This window comes from Apodemus sylvaticus, chromosome 1 (genome assembly GCF_947179515.1).
Source record: "Apodemus sylvaticus chromosome 1, mApoSyl1.1, whole genome shotgun sequence".
NCBI lineage: Eukaryota > Metazoa > Chordata > Mammalia > Rodentia > Muridae > Apodemus > Apodemus sylvaticus.
The window spans coordinates 161,390,932-161,401,709 of record NC_067472.1 but is presented as its reverse complement, the minus strand read 5'-3'; the positions used below and the strand labels follow the sequence as shown (position 1 = coordinate 161,401,709).

The 10,778-nt window shown below is 45.8% G+C and overlaps 1 pseudogene; it reads left to right on the top strand.

The window, feature by feature from the left end:
- Nucleotides 1–663: 663 nt before the first annotated feature.
- Nucleotides 664–5,856, top strand: LOC127689382 (uncharacterized; annotated as a pseudogene).
- Nucleotides 5,857–10,778: the final 4,922 nt, after the last annotated feature.

Here is a 10,778-nt window from a genome sequence, read left to right as displayed (position 1 = left end):
ATTATTGTCTTTTTCCTCTACCCCCTGCCTTGTGATTTTTCCCTATTAATACCCCTGACTCCAGTTACTGGGGGGTCGATCTCCTCTAGCCCTGTGTAGTTACGAGACAACCCTAGTGCACTGGTTTCTCCCGAATAAACCTCGTGCGTTTGCATCAAGAATGGTCTCCTGTGAATTCCTTGGGTGTTGTTTCATCCTGAGATTTGAGTGAGGGTCTCCCCTCATCAGGGATCTTTCATCTTGGGGGCTCATCCGGGATTTGCGACCACCCAAGTTTCCAGAGACCTGTTGGAGGTAAGATTCTGTCTATTTGTCTTGCCGGATTGTTTTGATGTTTTGATTCTGTTGCTTTCTGTTTGCAGTCGTCTGTGCTTACTTGAGCAAAGACTTCTCTTTGAGAAGGTTGCAGACGTGGCAAGAGGGTAACAGACTGCTACCCTGGGAGATGTCCTGGGAGGATCTGTGGGAACTCCGAGGACACTCAGAGGATTCCCGTCTGTGTGTTGGGTCAGACTCTGATTCTCTCCTAGGGAAGAGATTCTTTGTCAATCCCCAACCATCTGATTCATTTTCTGGTGTTGGAAGTCTCACAGGAGAAGTCTTTTGGTGTCAATATCTGTGTCTGTCTTGAGTGTTGTTTTTATTGTCTATGTCTCTCTGACCATGGGTCAAACTGTCTTGACCCCACTGAATTTGACACTAGACCACTGGACTGAAATTAGGACTAGGGCTCATAATCTGTCTGTTGAAGTTAAGAAAGTACTTTGAAGACTTTTTGCTCTTCTGAGTGGCCCACCTTCGATGTCAATTGGCCGCCGGAGGCAACTTTAGATTTGACTGTTATTTCTTCTATCAAAGACATCGTTTTTCAAAAGGGTCCAGGGTTGCACCCTGATCAAGTCCCTTATATTTTTGTCTGGGAAGGTTTAGCTCAGGACCCTCCATCTTGGCTTAAACCATGGACCCGCAAAAACAAACGAGGCTCCCGAGTCCTGGCAGTCCGCAATGCGGACCAGAAGATGAAACCAAAGATGGTGGAGCCGGAACCATCGCAGAAGCCAACAGATCTATTGTTGGCTCCTAAGATCTATCCTGAAATTGAGGAGCCTCCCGAATGGTCGGGAACTCCTCCTCCCTACCCTCATCCTTTACCTCCCCAAGAACCTCAAGGATCAGATCAGGGTGCCACTGGTGGGGCAGCAGAAGGACAGGCTGCTGGGACACAGAGCAAACAAGCTCAAAGTCCCGGGGAACCTGATTCGACAACGGTGTTGCCTTTGCATGCTTACAGCCCCCCTCCAGCTAACCCTAATGTAATACAGCCCCTTCAATATTGGCCCTTCACTTCAGCCTACCTCTACAATTGGAAAAATAATCATGCTCCTTTTTCAGAGAATCCCTACAGCTTCACTGGTTTGATTGAGTCCCTTATGTTCTCTCACCAACCCACCTGGGATCATTGTCAGCAACTTTTGCAGGTCCTCTTCACTACCGGAGAGAAGGAGAGAATTCTGCTGAAGGCCTGGAAAAACGTCACGGGCAACAATGTCCGACCTACCCAACTCCAGAATGAGATAGATGCTGGTTTTTCTCTGGACTGACCAAATTGGGATTACAAGGCTGAAGGTAGGGGGTGGCTGACAATGGCAGGTCTCAAAAGTGCAGGCAGGTGTCCCACCAATTTGACTAAGGTAAGAGAGGTTCTTCAGTGGAATAAAGAACCCCCATTAGTATTTTTAGAGAGGTTAATGGAAGGTTACAGGCACTACACCCCCTTCGACCCAACTTCGGAGGTCACCAGGTGCCAATTGCCATGGCATTTGTTGGGCAGTCCGCCTCAGACATACAGAGTAGGCTGCCACACTTAGAAGGGCTACAGGCTTTGTCTTTACAGGATTTGGTGAAAGAGGCTGAGAAAGTTTATCACAAGAGGGAGACAGAGGAAGAGAGGAGAGAAAGAGAAAAAAAGGAATGAGGAGAAAGCAAAACTAGGTGAGATAAAAGGCATGAGAAAAGTCTAACTAGGGTTTTGGCTGCAGTTGTAGGTGAAAGAGAAGGATATAGAGAAAGACAGGGGCCAAGGCAGACAGGGTACCTGGGAAACTCAGGGCCTAGAAGACCAAACCCAAACCCAGGAGGGTCTTTGTGACAACCGTTGGCCAAAGATCAATGTGCGTATTGCAAAGAAAAGAGCCATTGGGCCCAAGACTGTCCCAAAAAGAAAACGGAGGGCATACCACCCAAGGTTCTTACTCTAGAAAATGAAGACTAGGGGAGTCGGGGCTTGGACCCCCTCCCTGAGCCTAGGGCAACCCCAACTGTGGAGGGTACCCTGTAGACTTTCTTGTGGATACCAGAGCAGAATTTTCTGTTTTAAAGGAACCTCTAGGTAAATTAAAAGACAAGAAAACAATAGTAATAGGAGCCACCAGACAGAAACCTTATTCTTGGACCACGACCCGTTTAGTTAATCTATGGAAAGAACAAGTGACTCACTCTTTCCTCGTCATTCCTGAATGCCCTGTGCCACTCCTGGGTAAAGAATTGAAAGCCCAGATTAGCTTCACATCTGAAGGAGCCACTGTGAACTGGCAGACCCCAACTTCTATGGTTTGGGCATTGCAATTAAAGAAAGAGTATAGGCTGTATTAGAATCTTGGCCCTAAGACCATCTCTGTAGGGGACGATTGGCTGAATAAGTTCCCCCAGGCCTGGGCAGAAACTGGGGGCTTGGGAGAAGCCAAAAGGGTGCCCCCCGTTGTTATTACTCTAAAAACTGATGCCACCCCTATTGGGATATGCCAATGTCCTATGAGTAAAGAAGCTCAGGAAGGCTTCAGACCCCACATTCAGAGACTTTTGCAATCAGAAATTCTGAGACCCTGCCAGTCCCTATGGAACACCCCACTGTTACCAGTCAAGAAACCGGGAACAAATGGCTACAGGCCAGTACAAGACCTCTGAGAAGTTAATAGGAGGGTGCAGGATATACATCCTACCGTCCCCAACCCTTATAACTTGCTCAGTTCCTTGCCCCCAGACAGGCAATGTTACAGTGTTCTTGACCTGAAGGATGCTTTCTTCAGCCTAAAGTTGCATCCTAACAGTCAGGCGATCTTTGCCTTCCAATGGAGGGATCCAGATACTGGACAGGCTAGACAACTAACCTGGACCAGGTTGCCACAAGGATTTAAGAATTCGCCTACCCTCTTCGATGAGGCCCTTCATCGAGATTTGGCCCCGTTCAGGTCAGAACATCCGAACCTCACTCTTCTTCAGTACGTTGATGATTTACTTTTAGTGGCAGATACCAGAACAGGAATGCAAAAGGGGGACTGAAGAACTGTTAACATAATTAGGTGAGTTGGGATACCGGGCATCGGCCAAGAAGGCTCAGATCTGCTAGACGGAGGTCACATACCTGGGATATACTCTAAAAGGAGGAAAACGTTGGCTGACCAAAGCCCAAAAGAGGACTGTGACACAGATTCCTGTTCCTACCACTCCAAAGCAGGTGAGAGAATTCTTGGGGACCGCTGGGTATTGTAGGCTCTGGATCCCAGGGTTTGCTACCCTGGCAGCCCCCCTTTATCCTCTTACCAAGGACACAGGATCCTTTACCTGGACTCCAGAACATCAAAAAGCATTTGAGGAGATCAGAAAGTCTTTATTTAGTGCCCCTGCTCTGGCTCTGCCGGATCTAACTAAGCCTTTTACTCTCTATGTGGATGAGAGAGCAGGGGTTGCTGGAGGAGTCCTAACTCAGACCCTGGGGCCATGGAAATGGCCCGTAGCCTACCTATCAAAGAAGTTAGACCCAGTGGCCAGTGAGTGGCCATCCTGCTTGAAAGCTATTGCTGCAGTAGCACTGCTCCTCAAAGATGCAGATAAATTGACTTTGGGACAGCAGACAATCATAGTAGCCCCCCATGCCCTAGAAAGCATCGTTAGGCAACCTCCAGATCTTTGGATGACTAAAACCTGCATGACCCACTACCAGAGCCTCCTACTGACTGAGAAAGTGTTGTTTGCACCCCCGGCTATCCTGAACCCTGCCACCCTACTGCCAGAAGCTGATGAATCTGCACCCATACACCAGTGTGTGGACATCCTAGCAGAAGAGACTGGGACCAAGTAGGACCTCACTGACCAACACTGGCCAGGATGCCCTAGCTGGTACACAGATGGCAGCAGCTTCGTGGTCGAAGGTAAGCAGAGAGCCAGGGCAGCAGTGGTAGATGGAAGATAGACCATCTAGGCCAGCAGTTTGCCTGAGGGGATGTCAGCTCAGAAAGCAGAACTGATTGCACTCATCCAGGCTTTGAAACTGGCCGAGGGAAAATCGATCAACATCTACACAGACAGCAGGTTCGCCTTCACCACCGCCCATGTACATGGGGCTATTTATAAGCAGAGGGGGCTACTTACATCTGCTGGAAAAGACATTAAAAATAAAGAAGAAATTCTAAGCTTGCTGGAGGCCATACATCTACCAAAAAAAAAAAAAAATTGGTCATCATACATTGCCCTGGCCACCAAAAAAGGGCATGATGCAGTGGCCAATGGAAACCAGATGGCAGATTCAGCAGCAAAACAGGCAGCTCAAGGGGCTATGATTCTTCCAGTCACATCCAAAAATAAAGAGACCATAGGTTATTATGACATCAGAGACACCAGCTTTAGATACACACCAGAGGACACAAATTGATGGAAAAGTTAAAGATTGTACGGGGTATTCCCCCTATGGGGTAGCAGAAACAGAAGAAGGAAAATCCATCCTGTCCCAAAAGGAGGGACAACAATATGGTAATTTACATCAGCTGACCCACCTGGGAACTAAGAAAGTTAAAGACATTGTTCGCCACTCTGATTACTATGTGATGGGACTATCTCACATTGCACAGGATGTGGTCCAGAATTGCAAAGCCTGTGCCCTGACTAATTCTGGGCACCACATGGGGACTTCTGGTAAGCAACTCTGATGAGATAGGCCAGGAGCCTATCGGGAAGTAGACTACCCTGAAGTCAAACCAGCAAAATATGGTCATAAATATTTACTAGTTTTCATAGACACTTTTTCAGGTTGTGTAGAAGCATTTCCAACCAAAAAGGAGACAGCCAATGTTGTGGCCAAAAAGATTCTAGAAGAAATCTTTCCAAGATTTGGCATTCCTAAGGTAATTGGATCAGACAATGGCCCTGCCTTCATTGCCCAGGTAAGTCAGGGACTGGCCACTCAGATGGGGATCAATTGGAAATTACATTGTGCCTACAGACCCCAGAGCTCAGGACAGGAGGAGAGGATGAATAGAACCTTAAAAGAGACCTTGACTAAATTAGCCTTAGAGACTGGCGGGAAGGATTGGACCACCCTCCTGCCTTTTGCCTTGTTTCTGGTGTGAAACACCCCTGAGAAGTTTAAGCTCACTCCATTCGAGCTACTCTTTGGGGAACCCCCCCCCCGTTAGCTGAAGCAGGGGGTGTTCTTGATCCTGATGCTTCTTTTTCCCAACCCCTTCTAGCCTGCTTAAAGGCCCTTGAACTTGCCAGAAAAGACACCTGGGAGCAGCTCAAGGAAGCATACAGCCAGGGACCACTGAAGTGCCCCACAAGTTCCAAGTGGGGGACTTTGTCCTGGTCTGTCGCCACCTAGCTGGGAACCTTGAAGCCAGATGAAAGGGACCTTATCTGGTGCTCCCGACCAGCCCCATTGATGTTAAGGTTGACAGCATTCCTGCCTGGATCCACACCTCCCACGTCAAGTCTGCGCCACCTGCAGCCCAAGATGGCACCTGGAAGCTGTAGCATACTGATGATTCTCTTAAGTTGCGCCTGCTCACCTCTGATGAAGAATAACAACCCTCATCAACCTATGACTCTCACATGGCAAGTACTGTCCCAAACCGAAGACATTGTCTGGAGCACCTCTAAGGTCACCCCTCTGGGGACCTGATGGCCTGATATTACTTTAGATCTCTGCCTATTAATGGCCCAGTTGGAAACATGGGATATCCTTAAGGTGAGACCTGATGATCTGCCGGTGCTCTCGGAGGTTACTCATTCCCAGAGGACGGCCTCCCTAGGCTGCGCCAGACCTTGGTCTCGATGTCAGTTAAGGCTTACCGAATTTTACATCTGTCCTCAGGATGGGCAGTCCAGGCAAGAGGCTAGACGATGTGGAGGCCTAGAACACTTTTATTGTAAAGGACGGAACTGTGAGACCTCAGGAAATGCTTATTGGCATCCCACCTCCTCATGGGATTGTCCAGAAACCATTCGGGGCCAACCCAGTGCCCCCAGGTAGGAAGATATGTGCCCACTTCTAAAGCTACCTGCAATTCAGGACCCTGCAATCCCATAGTAATCTGACTTACTTCACAGGGAAAATTATTCGCTGAATGGCCTAAAGGCCGATGGTGGGGGATCTGATTCTATGTATCTGGAATCAACCCCGGGGTAGTGTTCCAAATACAGCTAAAAATAGAAAGCCACCCTGACCTCAAGCAATACTACAGAGCAATAGTGTTAAAAACCGCATGGTATTGGTACAGTGAAAGACAGGCAGATCAATGGAACAGGACGGAAGATCCAGAAATGAACCCATACACCTATGGCCACTTGATCCTCAAGGGAAAACATCCAATGGAAAAAAGATAGCCTTTTCAATAATTGGTGCTGGTTCAACTGCAGGTCAGCATGCAGAAGAATGGGAATTGATTCATCCTTGTCTCCTTGTACTAAGCTCAACTCCAAATGGATCAAGGACCTCCACATAAAGCCAGACACTCTGAAGCTAAAAGAAAAGAAACTGGGGAAGACCCATGAGGACATCGGTACAGGGGGAAAGTTCCTGAACAGAACAACAACAGTTTATGCTCTACGATCAAGAATTGACAAATAAGACCTCATAAAGTTACAAAGTTTCTGTAAGGCAAAGGACACCTTCAAAAGGGCAAATCACCAACCAACAAATTGGGAAAAGATCTTCACCAACCCTACATCAGATAGAGGGCTCATATCCAATATATATAAAGAACTCAAGAAGTTAGACACCAGAAAACCAAATACCTATATTAAAAAATGGAGTTCAGAGTTAAACAAAGAATTTTCACCTGAAGAACTTCGGATGGCAGAGAAGCATCTTGAAAAATGCTCAATTTCATTAGTCATTAGGGAAATGCAAATCAAAACAACCCTGAGATTTCACCTTACTCCAGTCAGAATGGCTAAGATTAAAAATTCAGGAGACAGCAGATGTTGGTGAGGATGTAGAGAAAGAGGAACACTCCTCCACTGCTGGTGGGGTTGCAAATTGGTACAGCCACTCTGGAAATCAGTCTGGCCATTCCTCCGAAAACTGGGCACCTCTCTTCTGGAAGATCCTGCTATACCACTCCTGGGCATATACCCAGAGGATTCCCCATCATGTAATAAGGATATATGCTCCACTATGTTCATAGCAGTTCTATTTATAATAGCCAGAAGCTGGAAAGAACCCAGGTATCCCTCAACAGAAGAATGGATACAAAAAATGTGGTATATATACACAATGGAGTACTATTCAGCCATTAGAAACAATGAATTCATAAAACTCTTAGGCAAATGAATGGAGCTGGGGAACATCATACTAAATGAGGGCACCCAGTCTCAAAAGATCAATCATGGTATGCACTCACTAATAAGTGGATATTAACCTAGAAAACTGGAATACCCAAAATATAATCCACACATTAAATGAGGTACAAGAAGAACAGAGGAGTGGCTCCTTGTTCTGGAAAGACTCAGTGTAGCAGTATAGGGCAAAACCAGAGCAGAGAAATGGGAAGGGGTGGGTGGGAGAACAGGGGAAAGGAAGGGGGCTTATGGGACTTTCGGGGAGTGGGGGTCAGAAAAGGGGAAATCATTTGAAATGTAAATAAAAATATATTGAATAAATTTAAAAAAAAAGAAAAACTCTGGTAGAATTTTGCATTAAAAAAAAAAAGAAGAAGAAATAGGAATTCCCAGGTCTTGGGAAAAGTGCCCCCAAATGGCAAACCCAGGTGTTAGCCCTGTGTGCAGACAGCGACTAGGGGAGATGGGGTTTCTGACCACCTCCCCCAACCCAGGATAACTGTGGGAGTGCAAGAGAAGCCCACTCAGTTCTTGGTAGACACAGGGATCAACTCTCAGTCTTCCAAGCCAATGACACTATTTCCAAGAAAAGATCTTGGATCTAAGAAGCCCCTAGCACCAAAATGGACTACCCAAAGAACAGCAGACTTAGGGATGGAATGGGTAGCCCATTCATTTAGGGTCACCCCAGACTGTTCCTACTCTCTCTTGGAGTAAGACATACTCTCCAAAATGGGGAGGGGGCAGATATGCTTCCTGCCCAACAGGCTGCAACTAACTGGCCCCAAAAAAGAGACTGACCCCTGCTGAAAGTTGCTACAGACCAGAGCAGTTTTCTCCATGATGGAAACAGGTGCTGCTATGGTGAACAGTACAAATGGCATCTGGGTAGAAGAATCTTTAACCCCTGGCATGTCAATGCAGAAAGTGGAGCTATTGCCCTCAGCAAGACCTTGGAACTTGGAACCAGCAAGAAAATCAACAGCCACATGGATATCAGGTGTGTCTTTGACACAGCCCATGTCCACAGGGCTATATGCCAAGAGGACTGCTCACATCAGAGGAAACCAACAGGAAATCTTGGACCTCTTAGATGTCCTAATAAAGCCAGGCACTGTGAGTATTCACTGCCCAGGATGTCCAAAGGGAAAAGACTCAATGGGCAATAACCTGGCAGAGCAAGTGGCTCCAGGAATGGATAAGCAGGAGCCTATACTGATTATGGGTCTGTAAGAGACACCCATTGGGAAATGGGGCAAAATTAAGGAACAGACTCACTTAAAAAAGAACTTAGATTGCTAACCACCCTACCAACTCTTACCAAGAGAGGGTGCACACAAGAAGGGAGAACTATACTCCCCAGAAAGTAAGCCAAAGACTCACTAGGCCAAATTCCAAGATGGACTCATTTAGAGGATTAAAAAAAATTTATCCTGACAGTTAAGGGACCAAACATATATATTTATGACTCAGGTTTTAGACTAGAGAGATAATAGAACAGTATAAGATATGCCAGCAAGTAAATGCTTATACAGTAAAGAGTAAACAGGTCAAAAGACCTAGAAGAGAACAGCCTAGAATATATTAAGAGATTTTATAAAATCTAAGGCAGGAGAATATGGTTATAAAATATCTTCTAACATTCATAGATACTTTTCTCTAGATGGGTTGAAGCAGGAAACAGCTGCCAAGGTTAGAAGAAATTTTCCCATGTTTCAGAGTGCCCAAGGTAATTGGATCAGACAATGGTTCTGCTTTTGTTTCTAAGGTAAGTCAGAAATTGAGAGAGATATTAGGGACTAATTGGAAACATTATTGGGCATACTGTCCCCAGGGCTCAAGGCAGGTAGAGAGAATCAACAAAACCCTATGAGAGACCTTAACAAAATTGACCTTGGAGACTAGCTCAGGCTGGATGGTGCCTCTCCCCTTGTTCTGAACAGCCCCTACCATTTTAACCTGATCCCCCTAGAACTCCCTTTTGATACCCCAACTTCTTTGGTGTCCACTGGGCCCTCCCAGGAGGTGTCCCACTATATATGATTTGCCTTAAATGCGCCAGGCATGCAGAGATTCCTCACTGCTTCCAGATAGATGACTGGATCTGTATAAGAAGGCTTCAGGAACCTTTGCTGAAACCCTGATGAAAGAAACCCTCACCAAATTGACCACAGAGACTGGTGCTAATGATTATATAGCTCTCCTAGCCTTTATGCTCTTCCAGCCTTTTTTATCTAGGCTCAAGACCCTCGAGTGGGTGAGGCAGTGAGCGTGGAAGGCCTACTCAGGAGAAAGACACTTTCATGTCGTTTCCAAGTTGGAAGTTCAGTCTACATTAGATGCCACTGCACAGAATACCTGGAGACTTGATGTAAAGGCCCTTATCTTGTACTCTTGACCACCCTGCTTTCTGCTTTGACGAGACCCTTTGTAATTTTACTCCTTTTGCTTACAATTAGAACCTGTGTGACTAACTGGTTAATAGTTTTTATTAGGAAATGAATAAATGCTGTGCAGATTCTTATGCTATGCCAACAATATCAGAGATTTAGGGCAGGACAATCCAGAATATATAGAGTCAGATTTTTAGCTCTATAGTTCTAAGATTAGAACTATTAACAAGAGAAGAAGTGGGGAATGAAAGGATAGAAAGGATAGAAATTAACAAGAAGTCAGAAGTTTAAAATGCTATCTCGCTTTGTTAGAAACTACATAAAAGGTCACATTCCAGAGCTCACCTTTAGTTTAGAGCTAGCAGAAAGGCCTTGAATAGGTGATCCTGGTCCCATAAGGTAACTGGAAATGGACTAAGCTCATCTTGCTCCTGTAAACTGCTTACACCATTACCCCTATGCAGGAGTTCACGCAGCTATAGACATTCAAGAAAATAGGAAACTAATTGGTCCACTGAGCGCAGCCTCTGATAATTTAAACTAATTTGTCTAAAAACTATGGAGTGGTACAAATTGATTGGCTCACATTTCATGGGATCTCCATGCTAAGAAATGATTGGTTTGTGATTCGTGGGCTATCTATTCTAGGAAATGATTGGTTTGTGATTCACGGGCTTTGTCGTAAACTTATAAAAGCTGTTGCAATTCATGGTCCTCAGTCATCTACCTCTCCGCAGTGTACAGCTGTGGAACCCAGAATTCTGGAATAAA